Source organism: Lissotriton helveticus, chromosome 10, assembly GCF_964261635.1.
Source record: "Lissotriton helveticus chromosome 10, aLisHel1.1, whole genome shotgun sequence".
NCBI lineage: Eukaryota > Metazoa > Chordata > Amphibia > Caudata > Salamandridae > Lissotriton > Lissotriton helveticus.
In genome coordinates, this window is record NC_136071.1 from 240462725 (window position 1) to 240481863 (window position 19139).

The 19139-nt window shown below is 42.3% G+C and overlaps 1 protein-coding gene across 3 annotated transcripts in view; it reads left to right on the plus strand.

Annotated features, from left to right (window-relative positions):
* The first annotated feature begins 246 nt into the window (after positions 1 to 246).
* The window catches only part of FLCN (folliculin), a 205488-nt gene continuing 186595 nt past the window's right edge, over positions 247 to 19139 (plus strand). Inside the window, exon 1 of one of the 3 annotated variants that reach the window (XM_078665222.1) lies at positions 247 to 348. The gene's annotated coding sequence lies outside the window, so the exon portion shown is untranslated. Of the gene's footprint in view, positions 355 to 10712; positions 10777 to 19139 lie in introns of those variants that run through there. The other 2 variants (XM_078665221.1, XM_078665223.1) reach the window with 2 other exon arrangements.

Consider the following 19139-nt stretch of genomic DNA (forward strand, 5'->3'; position numbering starts at 1 on the left):
ACCTAGCCTGGTCGGTCCCAATCAGTACTTGTCCTCCAAACAAGCACAGGTTGCTTCTAACTGAACACTGTCCATTTTCGGCTCCCAGCTCTGGACAGAAGAAACACACGCCAACTCAAACAGCCAATCCGCACTTTTGAGCTATGTGCGAAGCACTAGGATTGGCTATGCTGCGTCCAATCCTCCAATCCTAGGTCACCCTGCATTCGCTGTATCCCGCCCCCTCCTATCCACAGGCAACTGCGTGGGATTGGTTACAAAGCGACCCGGAAGTCTTACATTTACTGTCATATGACATATGTTGACAGATCAACAACCGAAGGTGGATATAGGCTGAATTCATGGAAGGTCCGTGTAAGTAGTGGAAAGCGCCCCATAAGTTTTAGTTTTCCCAGGCTTGAGCGGAAAAAATATTATTTATTTCACATCTTTTCTGTCGTTGGCGAAAACCAACTTTTTTGAAAATTCATAGGGACTATCCCACTTAAAAGTTAAGTTCTAGGGTGGTCTGAGGTAGCTATATGACTCCTTTTCATGCTTTATAAGCGGTCTTGGCTATAGACAGTTTTATCTGTCTTTCGCAAACCATTGTTTCCAGTACATTACATATGCTTAAAGTGGGCTTTGGGTCAGCTACTTTCATAGGATCGCTTTGTTGTCTATCTCAGCTCATGATTCAATGTATTTCCTCCCTATACCTGTGTTTTTCCTGCCCAGGAGCATTTCAGTCTTGGTGTTCAGAGTTGTAGTCTTCTACTGCTGAATAGAGAAGATTAATTTTTTTAGGTCTGACCTGACAGTGCAGCTGTCGCAAGACCTAATATGATCAACCCAGTCAGGGCTCGAGTCGGGGTACCACGTGGGTGGACGGCGTCCCCCACTTATTTTACCAGCAGCTCGATAACTGGAGCAAATGAAGCCACACATTCACTCTTTGGCATCTCTGGGGCGAGATCGGAGCTCATTCAGAATGCTGCTCACGCGCTGGCTTCTCTGATGCAATCGCATCTAAGGTGTCAGTGAGGATAGGCAATGAGTCTGATGGTGCAAGCCACCTATCATTATGTCACTTCCTGTCATGACGTCAGCGTCCCCCACTTCTTTTTTTAGGACTTGTGCCCTGAACCCAGTGCTTAATTTGAGCAAGTGGTTTCTGGGACTCGGCACGGGCACTTAATTGTCAGCACGCACTTATGACAGTCTGCCACAAGGTGGCGCTGCCTTGCTTATTTAGAGATGACTACAACGACAATTAATTATTAACTCAATATACATTAAAATTGAATATTGCCTGCCACCTAAACCATTCTTATAGCTGTGGGGGCCTGAAATAGTCCGAACTGTAACACTTGTAGGAGTGATAATGTTAGTACTTGTGTTGTCACTAACATTGGTGGCGCTGGCAGGTGCAATGTGTGGTACAAGGTGCAGTGGCGTCCTGACAATAGCAGTGGCACTTATTTTCTTGCAAATTAAGCACTGGATCAACCTTAAAAGAAAAAAGATTTCAGGCGTAATACCCGAGAGAGGGATGTTGTCCCGCCCACATGTTGGTTATGTTACAGGCTTTAAACAGGTATTTTATTACATGTAATCTTCATTGTTTGGTGTGGTAGGAAGGGGTTTTAGCACTGGCCAGCCACTCTGACAATGCCTTCCCGTTTTCATTATGATGATTCTTGTTAGGACCTGGTGAAAGTGGTTGTGTGTTCATCATCAAATACTTTATTTGGCTCAACTGACCCATAGAACTCAGAGCATATAAAAGAAAACCACATACCGTATTAAACTTCATAAAATTGAGAGAGACATTTGTTAAAAGGAATAAAAACTGTATTAAAAGACTTTTGTGCAATAAGAAAATCGTTCGATAATAAGATCGTACCTTTATAGCACTTAATATGCAATTTAAAACAGCAGGTATAACGGTTTCATTTCCAGAGCAGTGCAAATAAGCAAAGGCCGCGGCATGAGATCGGGTTTTTAATGTTTGTAGTATAAGTCGAAGAAACCGCCCTCATTGTGCAGTGTAAAATGTGAAAAAAGTGCAAAATGCTTTGTTCTGCTGGAAATTCACAATGACAGCAAGGAAGAATCGAAAAGCACTTGCCTTTTACTGGGAAAGCTAGCAGAAAGTGTATAGTTTGGAGACAAAACCTTGTCAGAAGGAACTTGTGCCTCTCATTTAAATGACCTGTAAGTAGAGTGTGGAGCATGCAGGAAAATCCTAAGGGTGTTTTCTAACCCTCCCACTCTAGTCTGTGCCCATGGCTTTTTTACTTTTTGATTACAGAGTGCTTTAGTTTGAGTTAGGGGAATAGTCAACAAACTATCCGGGTAAAGATAAAATGTTGGGGCACCAAGACTTTCATAACTCGTTTCAATGTACTTAAGCCACAGAATATCCAGACAGTTGTGCAGCTTCAGAAAATCCTGTAAGATTGTTCTGAATAGATGGGCTTCTGGGTTTTTCCAGATTCTGTGCCATAACAAAAGTGGTTGTAGCTCAATATGATCTACCATATAATCAAGCCCAACCTCTTTGTGGCAAAAGGCTGTCGGGGTAGAAGGTGTAACTGCAAGGAGTGTTCTTATAAACGTATTCTCCACAATTTGTAGGGAATTGCCACTAATATACCCCCATGCCTGCGCAAACTGTGGGAACAGGCACACATTTACTTTTAAAAATACAAAGCATTTCTGTAGATGGGTTGTGCCACAGTCTTTTGAAGAATCTAAAAACTGCATCAACTGCTCTTTGGAATTGCATGGCTCTTACGTTCAAGAGAAATTTCCGGTTAAAATATACATAAATTGGAACGGCGTCGTCTGCATAAAGCAGCACAGGAATTTCTCTCTTGTTGATCTGTGGCAGGTCCTTCCCAGCCGTTATCAGGTGCTCACCCAGAGGATTAATATAAATCAGAAAGAGAAAAGGTGCCTAGACACATCCCTGTTTAACTCCAGTGATTGATGGAAAGTCCTCGGATAAATCTCGTTCCTACTATACCGTACTCTGGCATGTTCATGTAGCCTACTGAGTAGGGAGATTATTGCGCTGTCAATGCGTAATTTTAGCATTATGGAACACAACTTTGTCTGGTCTACCATCTCAAAGGCATATGGTGAGTCCAAAAATGTAAGATAGACACATCCTATTTTGGCCTTAGTATACTTCTGGATGATCAGGGAAATCATTAACCCCTTCCAGGCTGATGACAAGCTCAGCTCGTCATGAGCGTAACCTGCCGTGCGCTCATGACGAGCTGAGCTCGTCATGTAACGCGGTATTTTTAAAATTACCTCGCACAGCGGGAAAAGCCGCCGCCGCAATGCGGTTAAAGATAGTTCAATAGTGACCCAACCTGGACGAAAACAAAACTGTATGTCTGAGAGCCCATGTGACTCTGTAGCCCAGCTTTCCAATTTGGCCAGCAGTGCCCTTCCTAGGGTCTTAACTGTGCCATCTAGAAGGGACATCGGGCGATAACAGTGAGACTGACTCTTATCTCCTTTTTTGATAATAGGGACGATTATAGCCTCCTGCCAGGTCTTAACAAGGGGGCCTGTAATTGTGCTTTTTATAACACGTGTAATTAAGGTTGCCCAGAACTGTGGGAGAGATTTCAAGAGGTCTGAGGGGATTCTGTCAGGGTCTTTGGCTTTCCCAGGGGGACTGTTCTCTATAGCTAAGATTACATCCAGCACTTTAATTGAGCTGCTTATTTCCAGGGTGGCAGTTGGATCACAGATCACTATTGTGTTAGGGCCTGCATTCAGAGTCTGCTCTTTTCGTCCAAAGACTTTAGAGAAATGGGCCACAAAGTCTTTGCTTGGGATAACACAATCCATTGTTTGGATGGTCTCGCCCAGGGGGTTCATGGAGTTTACTGTTTGCCAAAAAGCTCAGGAGTCTTTCATCTCACTTACAATCCTAAGATCTTCCCAAGCCTTTACCTTTATATATATATATTTTTGAGTTGTTTCTTTGTGAATGTTCCTAGCCTGGATTACTCCTGGCTGGTCTCGTGGTCATTCACTTAGCTCAAGCTTTAAGAGTCCATGGGCTTTAGAACAGGTTCCATCAACTCCATTGAATTGTGACTGGATTTTGCTACACCCTTAGTTAATCTGTCTGCCATATAATTATTCAGCCTGGTGTATGCAGTTATTACTGCTGTCAGGTTTGCTTTTTTTTGGAGGACCATGTCTATTTCTGCTTCATTGTCCATAAGAAGATATCTATGGGATGGCATCTTATAATTTTCCTCCCATTTATAAGATAGTCCTTTATTCCTGCCATACTCTATCTGGGGTTGAGGGATTTTCAGTGTGACCTTATCTAGGGGTATCTTAAGCTCCAATATGAGCAGGTTGTGGTCACTTACACACAATGCCACAACTTTATCTGTCATAAGCAATGATGTCAGAAATGAAACCATGATGTATTGTAGAACCTGAACTGGGACATATAAATGTCGGGAGCTTTGGTGCACTCTGCGTGCATTACTCTGATGCAAAAATTAAATTGTTTGCAAGGATCACTCTGTTTAGTGAGTCACCATAAGGCTTGTGTTTAAAATTTGTGAGGGGCTGATTAAATTAATCATTGATTCCACATATTGAATATTCTCCAAAGATACACATTTCAATGTTAAAATCACCTACTCAAATAATTGATACATCCTTTGTGTGATCACTTAAGATCTTATGCAGGGCATCCTCTATACTATCCACAACTTTAGTTTCTGCATGATCAAATATATTATATTAAACATTTACAAGTACCAAATCAAATGGCTTCTGCAAGGTAATCATAAGGATATGGTAGAATGGTGTGATAACCTTCTCGGATACTGTGCAACCAACCAAAAAAACAGATATGAAAGTAACTAGGCCCCCTTTAGCTCGGCCTGACTTCGAGGGGGTGGCTGCGACGTGGTAGGTGACAAACCCATTTACATGAGTCAGGTCCAATAACTGTCTTTCGACAAACTATTTGGTGATGGTCAACTACATTAAGCCAGTTTGGAGCCTCCAATTTGGTGTGCAGGCCAGCCTCGTTCCACAAGGTTAAACTCAGAGACTCCGCCCCCATAGGATGGTCATTAATGCCCCATTGGTTACATACTGCTGTTCTAAGGCATTTAGGTGTCGCTGTGGTTGGAGCTACCCCGTGAGGTAGTCAGTCCAATTGTTTTAGTGGGGACAAAACACCAAACCTATTAAATAAAGCTAAAGGGGGGTTAAAGTGGGAGTGGTGGGATGCCATATTGCTGTTTCCAATATCTGGTTCTGGATTGTTATAGGCATTGACCAGAAGCTGTGAGACTCAGGGGGTTAGAAGAAGCCCAGGGGGATGGCTCTGATGCCATCCGAGAATGAGGCAGTGTGGCTGAGAGAATGTAGTAAAGCCCGGACTATGCTTGGTCTTCTAAAACGGACTATCACACAGTCACCTTGCAAGGATGTGGGTAATAGGCCAGCCCAAGAGACTTTTCTAGTTGTGAAAATATCATTTGAAAGCTCACAGGTCCATCTGGAGTGTTTCCATATCCAGTATGCCACTTTATTTGTTACGGAGGCATGTGATTCGGACAGTTAGTGCTCTATTTTAGGATCGTTTTCCAGCACAGTAATGTAAGGAGTTCACTCTGGTGGGATGTGGGGCAGATATTGTTTGATTCACTTCTGTGTTACTCAGTTATGTCTATTGTTTTGCAAGCTGCATTTTTCTACATATGTGTAATTTTATAACTGTGTGGATGATTATTATCAATTTATGTGCCCTTGAATAGGACTTTGTGGGGAAAGTATAAAGCCAAAGGTAAACTGTATAGGCTTCATTGGGAAAAGTCAGGCCAGATTTCATAGTTTGATTTGTTTATTATGAAACATCATAACAAATCAAGTAAGCCTGACATACTCAATGTGAAAAGCATGTGTTAAAGACAATAGGCTTTTTGTTTTTTTGCAGTATTATATAGCACAAACTCGACCCTAGGTATTGAAGCGGTTTACATGAGCACTAGTTACATTACACACCAAACATTAGAAGAGCCAATAGGTCTCCCTTTTGCAAGAGGTTCTATTTAAATTTTTTCTATTCTGCAGTAGTTGTGTGGATAGTAAGTGTAGATTGTTTGTGTTCACAAAATAGTTTTGAATGTTTTGCTGATTAAGTGAGGTACATTGGATATTTTGTCTGCCTCAGTAGACCTATTGGCTTTGCAAATGTTTTTAGTTCAAGCCTGGGCAGCGCTGCTCTGTGAGGCATGCTGTATTCAGGTAGGGACTTGAAGCTCCGCCTACTCTCCACCGCCCATATTGTTTATTGGCTTGTGTCATTGGCCACTGTAAACTGTGAATGTTCATTGGTCAATAGGCTTAGTAGTCCCTCCTTAGTACTGCCTTGTCTCATTTTCTTACCTCAGATGGCGACACCCCCGTTATGTGTGTTGTATCTCGGTAGGCTTTAATTACAGCCTCCGAGCACTATTTTCTCAACTAGCTTTGTCCTGCCTTCTGATGCAGGCAGGACACGTTCTCTCCTAACGCTTTTTAAAATTTTAATAGCACAAAAGCATTTGAAATGCAATAGGTCAAAGCTATTGGCATTGTAAATGACAATGCCTTTTTTATTTATCTGTTTTAAAAACAACATATAAATAAAAGGCATTGTCAGTTACAATGCCAATAGCTAAAACTCTCATAAATGCGGGTCCTATTGCATTGCAAATGCTTGTTTGTCGATGTTAGCCAGCTGAAACATTAATGCCTGCACTACCTCAATGGCATTGGAAACCATCTCTGCAGATTACATAAGCTCCCTTTGGCATGTGTTCAGAAAGCTATAGCACATTCTTTTGTTAAGTCATTTTAGCACAACACACAGAGGCTTTGTTCTTTCAGTAGGAGAGGGTCTTATTTTAGCCTCCATTCAGTCCAGAACTTATTTTTATAAGGTAACTAATTGAAAGGCAGCGGAGCTCTGTATATTGTCAAGGCAGAGGCATCACAACATAAATTAGAAGTGGTAGCTGGTTTGTGGAGTATTGCTCATGCGGTTTGACGTAAAAGCATGAATCAGTGTCTGTAAATCAATCACCTCTTGCAGCATCGTCCCTGTACAACCCATCTGCGAACTTGAGCCACCTGACGCAGCACGAAGACGATGATGTAGACTGCTTGCACAACTGCTTTATTTGCTCCTGAACTTTTGAAACACGTGGGGTAGCCGCAAGACACTATACTGACGGTTCCTTTTTATAAAATACATAGCTATAACGTTTAGGGTTTGCATATATTGTAATAATTATTGTTAATGTTTTGGGCCTTTGTGTGATGATTGGCAGTCTCATATGTGCATGTAGCTTTCCATTGAGAGCAGTTCTAACAATGGGGTCCGGGAAGGTAAAGAAGGACTCGGAGAGGAGGAGACAAAAAGAGCGGCCAACGATGGAGGGGCAAAGCATCGATGAGGGAGGGTGGATGGAACAGGCGCCTTCAGAAAACAGCAAATGTAACAAGATAAGGACAAGATTTATAGGGCTGTTCCCAGAAAATGTGCTAGGAGCGTCAACACTACAAAGAAACAAAAGGGAACCTTCCCATAACACGGGTTAGAAGAAATAAAACAAATAATGCGCCTACACAAACTGAAATAGACAAAAGTAAACTGTTAGTTTTATAAAATACATAGCTATAACATTTTGGGCTTGCATATATGGTTGCGATAATTATTTTTAATACATTGTGTCTCTGTGTGATTTTTGGCGGTCTCAAGTTTGGGTGTAGCACTCCATTGGAAGCAGTTGTAACGAGGGGCCGGGAAGCAAAAGTGGGAATCAGGGGGGAGGAAACTGATAGAGCGGCTGATGATGGAGGTGGCAAGCAGCGCTGAGGGAGGAGTGGGTGGATGGAACAGTCACTCTCGGAAAACAGCAAATGTGACGAGATAAGGACAAGATTTACAGGGCTGCTTACAGAAACGGATGTAGGAGCAACAACACTACAAAGTAAGAAAAGGGAACCTTCCCAAAACACGGGCTGAAAGAAATGGAAAAATAGTGCGCATACACGAACTGCAATAGACAAAAGTGAAAAGATACAAGTAATAGACAATTGCTAAATGGGAGGGGGCAAGACACAAAAAGGTGGGACAGACAACACAGATTGCCCACACAGAGGAAAGCTTTTTGGAAAGACGCATGAAGAAACAAATCAAAAGCAATGGGCCGACAGTAAGCCCACAAAGTGGATATAGCATGTCTCTAAGAGACAGCGCATGCGCTGCTTGGGCGAGACCTAAAACACATTTTTTTGTTTGTTTTTTAGGTACAGGAAGATGAACTGATTTGCCTAGAGTTACAGGATGCTCAGCCAACACTGAGTCTCAAACCTGGTTCTTCAGTTCTAAAGTCAACCGCTCTGAACGTTGCGCCAAATCTTCTTTTAGGGATGGATTGTCATCACACTGTGTTAAAGCACGTAGGCAGACATTTTGTTAAATGGAATCTCACAGATTACCGTAGTAGGCAAGGATTTGGTGTTGGTGAACTGCCTGCACAAACTGTGGAGATGCAAGCAATGCACTACAGTAATCCTTGTTTGGTTCTCTTAGGAGATATAATATTTTGATTTGCCAACTGTAATTTTGTATACATTTGCAATTTTATGACTGTATACCTAATGGCTGCCGAGTGACAAAGTGCCTTGTAGAAAGCTTACGCTCAATATATTAAGCTTGATTTGATTATAGTGACAATCCAATGATAAAGGCTCTTGGCCTGATTGTTTATTATGAAATTTTACATTGAAGGCAGTAGGCCTGAAATATTGCTTGCGAAAAGCATATAGTAAAGTCAGTTGGCATTTAAGGTTGAATTATCATTACTCTGAATTTAAAATCTATAGATAATTGTGTTTTTTACATGCAATTTCATAGATTACCTCAGTAGACAAAGGTTTTGGTGTTAGTTACACCCTCTGACAAACCATGTGTATTGAAGATTTGCATTGTGAGATTCCATGTTAAGCCCTGTTAGGAGAGATAGTATTTTGTTTTGCCAGTTGTAATTTTGTATACATTTGCAATTTTATGACTGTATACCAGATGGCTGCCGAGTGACAACGTTTATGCTTAGTACATTAGGATGTGCTGGTTCTGTTGAAAAGCCATTAATAACAGCTATATGCTTGATTGCTGTACAGGAAAATGTTATGCCAGATTCCATAGGCCTGGTCTGTTTATTATGAAAACAAATGACAAAGGCAGTAAGCCTGGTTCATTTATAGTAAAAAGCATATATTTAAGCATGTAGCCTCTAATAGTGGATTGTTACCACATTATTTTACAAGCTGAAGAAAGGGATATGGTTACATGTGATCTGACGGGTTATCATAGTAGGCAAGGGTTTTGATGTTGCTCCAGTGCTTCATTTGAGCCGGTGCTTTCCGGTGCTCAGCACCGGCAAATTGGTTTCCGGTGCTTGGCACCGGCACCTAATTGTCAACAGCATATTTAGAACAGTCTACCACATGGTGGCGCTGCTCACCTAATTTAGAGATGAGCAGGACAACGGTTGTTTAGGAATACAATATACATTAAATAGTGCCAATACCTGCCTCGCCTGCAATTCCTTTAGCTTCGGGGACCTGGAATAATCTGAAATGTCGCATTTACATGCGAGAGAGATGGTTAGTAGTTGTTTTGGCATCCATGAAAAGGGCGATGGGTGGTGCAAGTTGCAGTGGCCTCCTGGTCAGAGTCCTGGCACTTAATATTTCACTAATTAAGCACTGTGTTGGTCACCTTATCAGACAAACCCTGGGAGTAGATTTATACTGTGATGATTCTTGTTGGGACCCTACTGAGAGGGGCTGTACATTGTTTTGCCAAATGTACATTTGTATGTATTTTCAATTTTATAAATGTATACCTGATGGTTGTCAGCTCTTGAACCCTTTATTAGGCGTGTGTTGTCAAGGCAGCTGTAAAGGCTCGAGGCCTTATCGATTCACTGGGAAAAGCTATGTCAGATTCCTTTGGTGTGATCTGTTTATAATGAAAATGTATTACAAAGTTTGTAGGTCTCATTTACTTATTGTGGAAAACTTGTGTTAAAGACAATAACCTTTTAAGAGTGGATTGATCTTACACTGTGCTAAAGCTTATAGGCATGTATTTTGTTACATGAAATCATGCAGATTACCACAGTAGGCAATGGTTTTGGGGTTGATGACCCACCTGAACAAACCATGGGGCAGAAAATTTGCTGTATGGTAAGTAATACTTATTTGGCTGTATTAGTAGGGTTTTTATTGTTTTGACAACTTTATTTTATACAGATTTATAATAGTATTTCGGTATACCCAATGGTTGCCTTGTGGGAAAGCTTATGGCCATCACAGTAGATCTGAGTTTGGTACTGTGACCAGCCATTCAAAAATGTTATAAACCTAATTGTTTAGAATAAAAAGTTATGGTAAAGGTATTAGGTATCCCATATTGATTGTGAAAAATATCTGTTAAAGTAAATAGGCATTTAAAGGTAACTTTTAAATAGCTGCAGTCTAGTACCTAGTCCATCCTCATTTTTATACTTTATATGTGGTGCACATATTCCATCCCCAAAAAGACACAAGAGTAGGTCTGAGATATGTTTTCAAATTTTAAATCCTTTATTATTTATTTTGATGAATCTTCATAGCATGCAAAACAGCCAACACGTTTTGTTCCTTCGAAGACAGAACTTCATCAGGGCACAAAAATAGGTAATTGGAAAGTACACTCTTCTAATTCGTGGAGATGCAGCAAGTCATGGCGAACGCAGTCCCCTATGTGCTCATTAATTTTATAGGCCTCTGGTGTGCCTCCCATAGTGGTTTGTTACTCCGTTGCACACTGGGACATGCAGTTCATTTCCCCAACAATTCTTCACCCTTCAGTGGGTTTCTGCATTTACCACGATAATAAAGGACACAATAGTGAACCCTCCAGTGGGTCTCGAAGTGAAACACTGCCTTCATAGAACGTAGCGCTGCTGAGCCACTCTGGAAAGGATATTTCCATCTCCCGAGGTCTCACATATTCCTTGAGCGGTGCGATCTTCCACGGCCGGAACCGCCGTGATTTATTGTTTCCAAAGCTGCCCTGTATTGAAGACTCACTCTCCAGCAGTAAAGTTCAAACTTTAATTTGCAAATAAAGGCAGACTTTCACCTCTATTTTTTAAGTCCTGTTACTGACGCGTTTCAAAGCTTCATGCTTCTTCAAAGGTAATTCGTATAGATGCAGCAAGTCATGGCGAACGCAGTCCCCTATGTGCTCATTAATTTTATAGGCCTCCGGTGTGCCTCCCATAGTGGTTTGTTACTCCGTTGCACACTGGGACATGCAGTTCATTTCCCCAACAATTCTTTACCCTTCAGTGGGTTTCTGCATTTACCACGATAATAAAGGACACAATAGTGAACCCTCCAGTGGGTCTCGAAGTGAAACACTGCCTTCATAGATCGTAGCGCTGCTGAGCCATCCTGGAAAGGATAATTCCATCTTCCGAGGTCTCACATATTCCTTGAGCGGTGCGATCTTCCACGGCCGAATAAAAGTTTTGTGAACAGATCTGGTGTGGAGTGCGGTCCTACATCTGAGGGACTTTGTGGTAAAGACATAATCGCGGCGCCACCGGCCGTGGGGACGACGCACCTCCTGTGAACAACGAGGGTCCCATGGAGGTGTAATGTCACATCCTAAAGGGCACACCAAGTGAATTAATTTAGGCATGCAAGACCCCTTCCTGAAGCCCACTGGAGGGCTGGAAAAGGGGTCCCAAATGGAGTGCGGTGGACAAACCCACTGGAGGGTGTTATTGGCAGTAAAAAACTACAGATCCCAGCGTGCATGAAAACGGAATAATTAGCTCGAAAACATCACTCGAGCTCGAAACTCGAGTGGTGTTTTCCTCACGCTCTTGCCGTTATATAAAGAAAAACTGTCGCACCTGTAAACCATCATGCTGTGTTTCACTTCAGCCCCTCCCTTTTTCTAGTGTGTGCCATAACAGAAAACTACATCTCCCATACTGCCCTATTCCATAGTTAAAAATGTGTGCTCAATCAATGGTGATCTCCACCCCTTACAGTTCTACAGTGATGTAAACCAAACGTATTGCAAGGATAAATACAAATGCTGCTTCAAAAAAGGAGAAAGAAACACATTTGGTGTAAACAAAATATTCGGCGAAAATGTTCAAGCAACATATTTCAACTGTCTCTTCATTCCAATATGGATTTTATCAGTCATTGTAATTGAAACAATCCACTTAAGGTGTTATTTTCTCTGTCTCCGTGATGATGAATCCTTCGAAAGTTAAACTTTAAACCTTGGGGTGCAAGCTCGGAGGCGCAAACACCACTCGAGTTTCTGTTATGAGGAAGCAACATGAGACCATGCTACCGTTTGTGGCGCAGATAAGGTAAAGGTTTACTGAAAAATATCTTGTTCCGTGTGGGTGCAGGGAGGCCGGCCTGATTATCAAAGAATGAAAATTATAAAGTGAGGGAGAGAGAAGGAATCCAGTCGCCATTCTCAGCGAATTGTCGGCAGACGATTATTTCTGCCCGGCTCATTTCTCCTTGAAGTGCTTTGTATATATTTCCAAATACCTCGGTGGCACCCACAGACGGACGTCCATTTTTGAATATTCCCTCATTATAGGGTCATCTAACTTTGGACGGAGAAAATAAATTCATAGACAAAATTCAATGATAAAAAGAATTGCCTTTCTAGTTTTGACATAGAAAAGTTATCGACATTCAACTTTGTACTTATAGAGAAAACAGTCCTGAAGAAGGTGTACATAATAAGAAAAACACTGAAACGCTGCGTCGGCGAATGTTTTCTTGTTTTTTACTTTGATTTTTATTTGTAATTTTATTGTGACTGGTTTTTAACCTTTGTTTGTAAACATTGCACTGATCATTTGATAGTTGTGAATCTTGTAACATATGTACACATGTGACATTTTAATCTAGCTACTCTGAATCAAATGTATGAAATAATATAATAAAATGTGTTCATGTTTTTATCTTCAGAGTAACTCTTATTTTATTTGACAATGATTTGCTGTTGTGACCTGTGATTGATTGCATCTGCTTGTAATAACTGTCTGAACTGCTATAAATCAATAGATGATTTTATAGTCATCTGCTCCTGTAAAGACATAACTCTAAGAATTAGTCTCTGAGGGACATTTTCTTACTTTTGCACTTACTTACCCTGTCCCTATTGTTAAATAGTAGGGTTCCTCCTTTGTGTTTAGAAAGCAGATAAGGTAAATGAAGGAGAAGGGAGGCTCGTAGTTTCACGGAAACTGTCTAATTGGGAGGGAGATGTGATTCATTGCATAGGCTGAGAGTTGTGAAGGTTATGAGCACGAAGGGAGGTTTTAGTCTTAGGGATAATACTTTATTGTTTTCAGTTTTGAGCATGAAGGGAAGTCTCAGGGAGTGTATTTTAGTGTTTTCAGTCTCTTTTGGATGAGGGTAGAGTTCAGAGTAAAGATTCTGTGTTTATACACCAGTACAATGGTCGAGTAGCTAGCTTAATTGTTTTTTTATTTTTACTTGCAGTTAACCCCTGACGAAGAATTGTAAAAATTCGAAATGCATTGGGAATGTGCTGTGTTACAAAACCACTGTTTAAAACATGTTTGACTTCACATGCCGTCGTCAAAGCCTGGATAGGCAACGCCTAGCACTTGAAAATGATGAATAAAATATTCAAAGCGCAAACATGCTGTCTCCGTTGTGATGAAATATGAAATACGAAGCATGACTTAAAAGATTGGATTAATGTGGAAAAGTAGATAACGATGGAGAAAGCATTACATGAAGGAATGATTTCCTAAATCGCAGTGCAACAGTCGGGTACAGGAGAGTTGTGCCCAATTTGAGTATTAGTTGGTAACTGAGCTGTGACGAGGCGCTCCACAGCTGCTGTTCGCACGCACTTCACTGAATGAGTAGATTACGAGAGAAATTAATTAAGGGAAGGAGTGCAGCCGCTCAACTATGACCTTTTTGCCACTAAGAAATTAGCCACACAAAATGTGATGCGGACGCTGCTCAAAGACTGGAGGAAAACTAATGCCGGCCTCACTTGCGTAAAGCCAGCCTCCTTCAAGATAGGCAGCAGGTATTTTTTTCTGATGTCCGAGAAGAGCCCGCAAAACATTACAAAATGCATTGTGTCTTGGGTTCAAAACTGGTCACAAGTGCAAGGGGTGGCTAAATCTGGTTTGACCCAAGTTGGATAATTGCCCAAATAAAAGTGAATCAAATTAAATCTAAACTTTACCAATAAAAACCTATGAAATGGCTTTGTGACAGTCCTAAGGTATTGCTCGAGTGAGGTAGAACCTAATAGCATATAATGGTATCGCACAGTGGGTTTCAACATTTCCCTTTCCTCCCTGGCTAATCTGGCCCTTTCCATGAAATGTTTTTTGACCAGATTCACATCCACCTTCCTGATACAGGATGGTGACAGGAAGAGGCTGAAGTGCCAGAGTTGACTCAAAGCCTTTAATGGTGCAGAACTTCTCCAACATGTCGATAAAAATTAGCAGTTCGTTGCACCTTTCATGCTTGATGCGTTTTGAAGTATAGAAAACTTCGTTCTCAGAGGCATAGGCGCTGCGAGAATGTGCATAATGCGGGGCCCGAAGGGAACGGTAAAAGTGGTAATGAGGGGGTCAAAACAGGGGAACCGGGACCACTTTACAGTGAGGTGGCGCAAGTCAAAGTTAACGATAGGTCAAGGGATCCCATAACCTCCCATAAAGGTTTGGAGGTAATTTTACCACACCTTAACACTCCCGCCTGCCTAATTGAACAACCTAACGCTCCAATTAACAAAAGGGTAAGACCTAGTCAGGTCAACCTGGATCTACCACCTGAAGCTGCCCCACTTGTTGCCATCCTTACTGGGGTCCCCCCACTTATAGAGGGAGAGCTTGAATCCGTCCCAGACCTCATGGCAAGGGCTCGTTCCTGGTGTGACGATGTTTGCAACGGGGCTATCATCTCCAACAGGATCATCTTTGCAAGGAGGGTGGGCTGGATAGGGAGGTGCTCGAAGTCCGTCCAGGGGGACTGTGTCTTAATCAATTTTGACAAGGCCAATTTGGCAGATAGACTGTTCTGGGACGGCTCACACATATCAGTAAGAGACCAACTGAGACCAGTCCCCTTGGGTTATTTTTATCCCCCTCAGTAAAGTCTCATGGTGACCATCGACTACCAACACGGAGGCGGGGGTTGATCCCAGCACCAGGAGGGATATGTTCAGAGGTGCATGATCGCATTAATACCCTAAGGACAGACACTGTAGACCTGGTACCTATTCCCCATCCAGTATTTAGCCCCGTTGTGGGTTGCGGGCTGGTCTTGAGTAATCGTTTTGCCCCTCTGTCGGGTCTAGAAGAATTTGATTGACTGGCGGATATGAGGCCTGCTCCCACGGTTGGGGCTCCCATTTCCGATGAGGATATAGCTTGTAAAATCCTTAGTTGGAACGTGGCTGGGGTCAGATCAAAAAGAGGAGATGATGCATGGGTTAGCTTTGTCATCAGCCACGAGATCATAGCACTGCAGGAAACATGGGACACCTTCCCTGGCTTCTGGTTGGATGGTTTTACAAGCTTTGCCGTTCCGGCAGTCCCTAGCATCACCGGTAGAGCCAAGGGAGGTCTTATTCTCCTTTTTTCATTAAAACGTAAGGGGGCTTTAAAAATAATCAATAGTAGCTCACCAACTCTTTTAATTGTGGAAAGGGAGGTTTCCCTTAGCAGGAAACCTTCTTTATTAATTTTTATAATTCCTGGAACAGGGAAAATGGTAATGACCATATTGCCACCCTGGAATCTTTTTTACTTTGTCGGTCAAGATAAAAACACTAATGACGAGTGCGTCCTATTGGGCGATTTTAATATTCACCCCTGCAATAATATGTGTAGCATAGGCGACCCCATGGGCCCTCCTGGTCTAGGGGCCTCCCATTTTGACACTGCTGCAAAGTTTTTTTTTACTTTAAATTATTTACTGTTCTGAAATGCCCATCAGCTATGTTGGAAGGGTAAATTCTAAATGGCTGATGGTGTATCACAACACACTTAAAAGTATATGGTACAGTGTATGCTCCTGCATATGTTCACATTGTTGGCCATCTTTGAATGCCATAATGTGCAAGCATACATCACGACCAATGCATGCTTCAAGACGCTTTCGCATACATGTGTTGTCATCTGTGGCCTCCTTGGAATGGCTTTTCTTTGTTAGGAACCAATTGCAATATGGCGCCTATGCATGAATATGCATTATGACGCATGTTTTCGTATTTACGATGACACGCTGACAACTATTTTTTAATTATCACTGTAAATAAGTAGTGTCAAAGGCAATAACTCCTCCTTTTACTGCTGAGACCTATTGTCTTTCCAAATGCTTCTTATCGCTTGAAAGAGAAGCAGAATAATTGTGTTCTTGAATTAAAAGGTTATAGGGATACACTGCACATTTCCTAATTGGCCCTTAAAAATTACACAATTTGGAATATTCAGTAATATGAGGATTAATCTGTTGGTCTGCCACTCTGCATGGTACATCTTGTTCTTCTAGCCCACTCAAATGTAGACTTTTGGTACAAGAATTCCCCATGTATGGTCTTCGGATATGTCCCCCTGCCCTAAGTACCTACCTGAGTATATCTGGTAACCACGCTTTTATTTTTGCCCTGGTGTCACACTAATCTAAGTGTGTGTGCAGAAGTCGGGGCCTGTTCATGACTGTCAGAGGTCTTGGATGGAATCATCAAGCTCGCCCTCAGTAGTGTCAGTGGATTTTATATAGCACATAGAGTTGTGGTGGCAGCATCCGTAGTAAAAAGAAAATCCTTAGTGTGATCATGCTTGTTTATTTGGGTCATTCAAATTGTGGCCTACTGGTCAACCTCTGTAAAGTTCCACTTTTGTGTGAATGCCCAGAACCTTCTGCTTACATCCGACTGTGTATTAAGCGTGTTTGTGCCTAAGGCAATTGTTACGCATGCGTGGTGTTTGTGAGCAAGAGTACTGTAGGCTAATTGGACCCATTCTGGATACCTATGGCCTTGCCTAGCACAAAGTGGAGGGTGAGGACTGTGTTCCCAGTCAGTGGCAGAGTATTGCCTACAATCGGGCCCACTGAAATTATGCAACAGGAGCGGGCCAAATTATGCGGCAGGGTTGACTTAATTATGAGGCAAGAAAAGACAGCTTATGCGGCGTAATGCAGCACATTTTCTGATAGTTCTTCATTGTGTTGTCATTTTTACACTTGTTAGTGCTGTCTGGGCATAGGTTACAACTCATTAGTACTAGTTTAATATGCAAACATAACAATAAGCAACAGAGAGGTGACCAGTCAAACTTTGCAAATAGGTTTCCACTGAGCTGAACACATGTTACCGACATTTTAGTAACGTTTGAACCGTCTGAGGTATACAAATAAAATTGAGGCTAAAATCTGCAGATTATGCAGCAGATGATGGATTATGTGGCAGATCGATAATTATGTGACAAAATGCAGCAGCCGCACAATCACATAACTCCGTTGGCCCTGACCACATTTCTGCAGCTGTCCCAAAAAAGACCCAGCCATCGAAGGGAGGGAATGGAAAACAAGCCTGCATTTAGAAATTCTTTGAGAACCTTTGGGTAGCAAGGAGCTGACGATTAGCATTACTGAACACTGCCATTTGGTGTATGGCAGAGTTGAAGGGTGGGACTGCAGACTATGTTGTAAAAGGTGAATTATTTAGTTTAGGCCTGCCCTTTTGTCTTTCTCCGAATACGCCTTTGGTTGGGCTGATAACAGCCAGGTGCAGAAACCCTGCAACTCTTTTCACCACTGTTGTTGCTGCTGGAGAAGAGACAGAGAGGGAGCAGGGGTTGTATAGCCTCTGCAAGGTATAGATCCTAGGATAATTGACTTGTGCAGGATGATTGAAGTGTGTATTATTTAGTACAACTGTCTAATTAAAGTACTTTCTTTTTGGCAAAGACTGGGCTGGATATCAACCTTATTGTATTTATTGGTTGATTATTGAATGCTTAGCTCGAGCACCAACACGCTGCCTCTCAGAGAAACCTGTGACTGTTCAGCCTCACAACCCTGAGAATAAAATGCAGGATTGGCTTTTCTTAGTCTGTTTGTAGACCCATAGTAGCACAGGCCTAAGACATCTGTGTCTAGTGACATCAGCCCCTCGGTTGAGGCCTAGTGGCACCCCACCGAACAGTGTCTGACATATACCCTGTACATTCCCCCATTAATTTCTCATTAGGTATAGCTTGTCCCCTATTCAAAGTAATGTTGGACAAATAGATGTACAGCCCATACAGAAGGTTTATTGATTATTGAAGCTTTAAATTCTAAAGTTGTTTGAGCCTCCCTGTAGCCCTAGTCTATAGGTATCCCCCTGTTTTTAGGTTTTGGCTACCGTCGCACTGCGTAAGCAGTGGGCGGAGCCGAAATCTTATGTCTGTAGTATGGGGGCCTGAACACGCCCCTCTTCTCCATTGGCTGACCTCGTAAATGCTGGCCAGCCATTGGAGGAGAGGAGCGTCACTGAGTTCAGGGCCCGCCTTGACGCGATTCGGGGGCGTTTCTGGGTCTTTTTTTAAGTCCCGCCCTCTCCTCTTCCCATTGGCTGGAATTTTACCTTCCAGCCAATAGGAATTAAATTAAATTACGGAGGCCATGCGGTAAGCCTCTGCCCCCCTGTTTGTGCATTGCCGTTTTTTTCTTGTTTTAATTTGTAAACGTTTAATTTCTATGGCATATGCTTGTAAAAAAATAAGTAACACAATGTATGCTTGCTGTAGCCAGGCCTATTGGCTTTGACAGTGCTCGCATTGTGAATGCACGTCGGCTCGCAGCTCCCTGCTCCCTGCTTGGGGCACGGGAGGGCACTGTGGCTGAAGGCAGAGGGGCAGACAGCGGGCAGCAGCTCTTATCTAATGCTGGTTTGACGTCTCCGTCTACCCCCGGAATTCAGCGAATTCCTCCCTGCGCGGCGGCCACGGAGGGGGCAG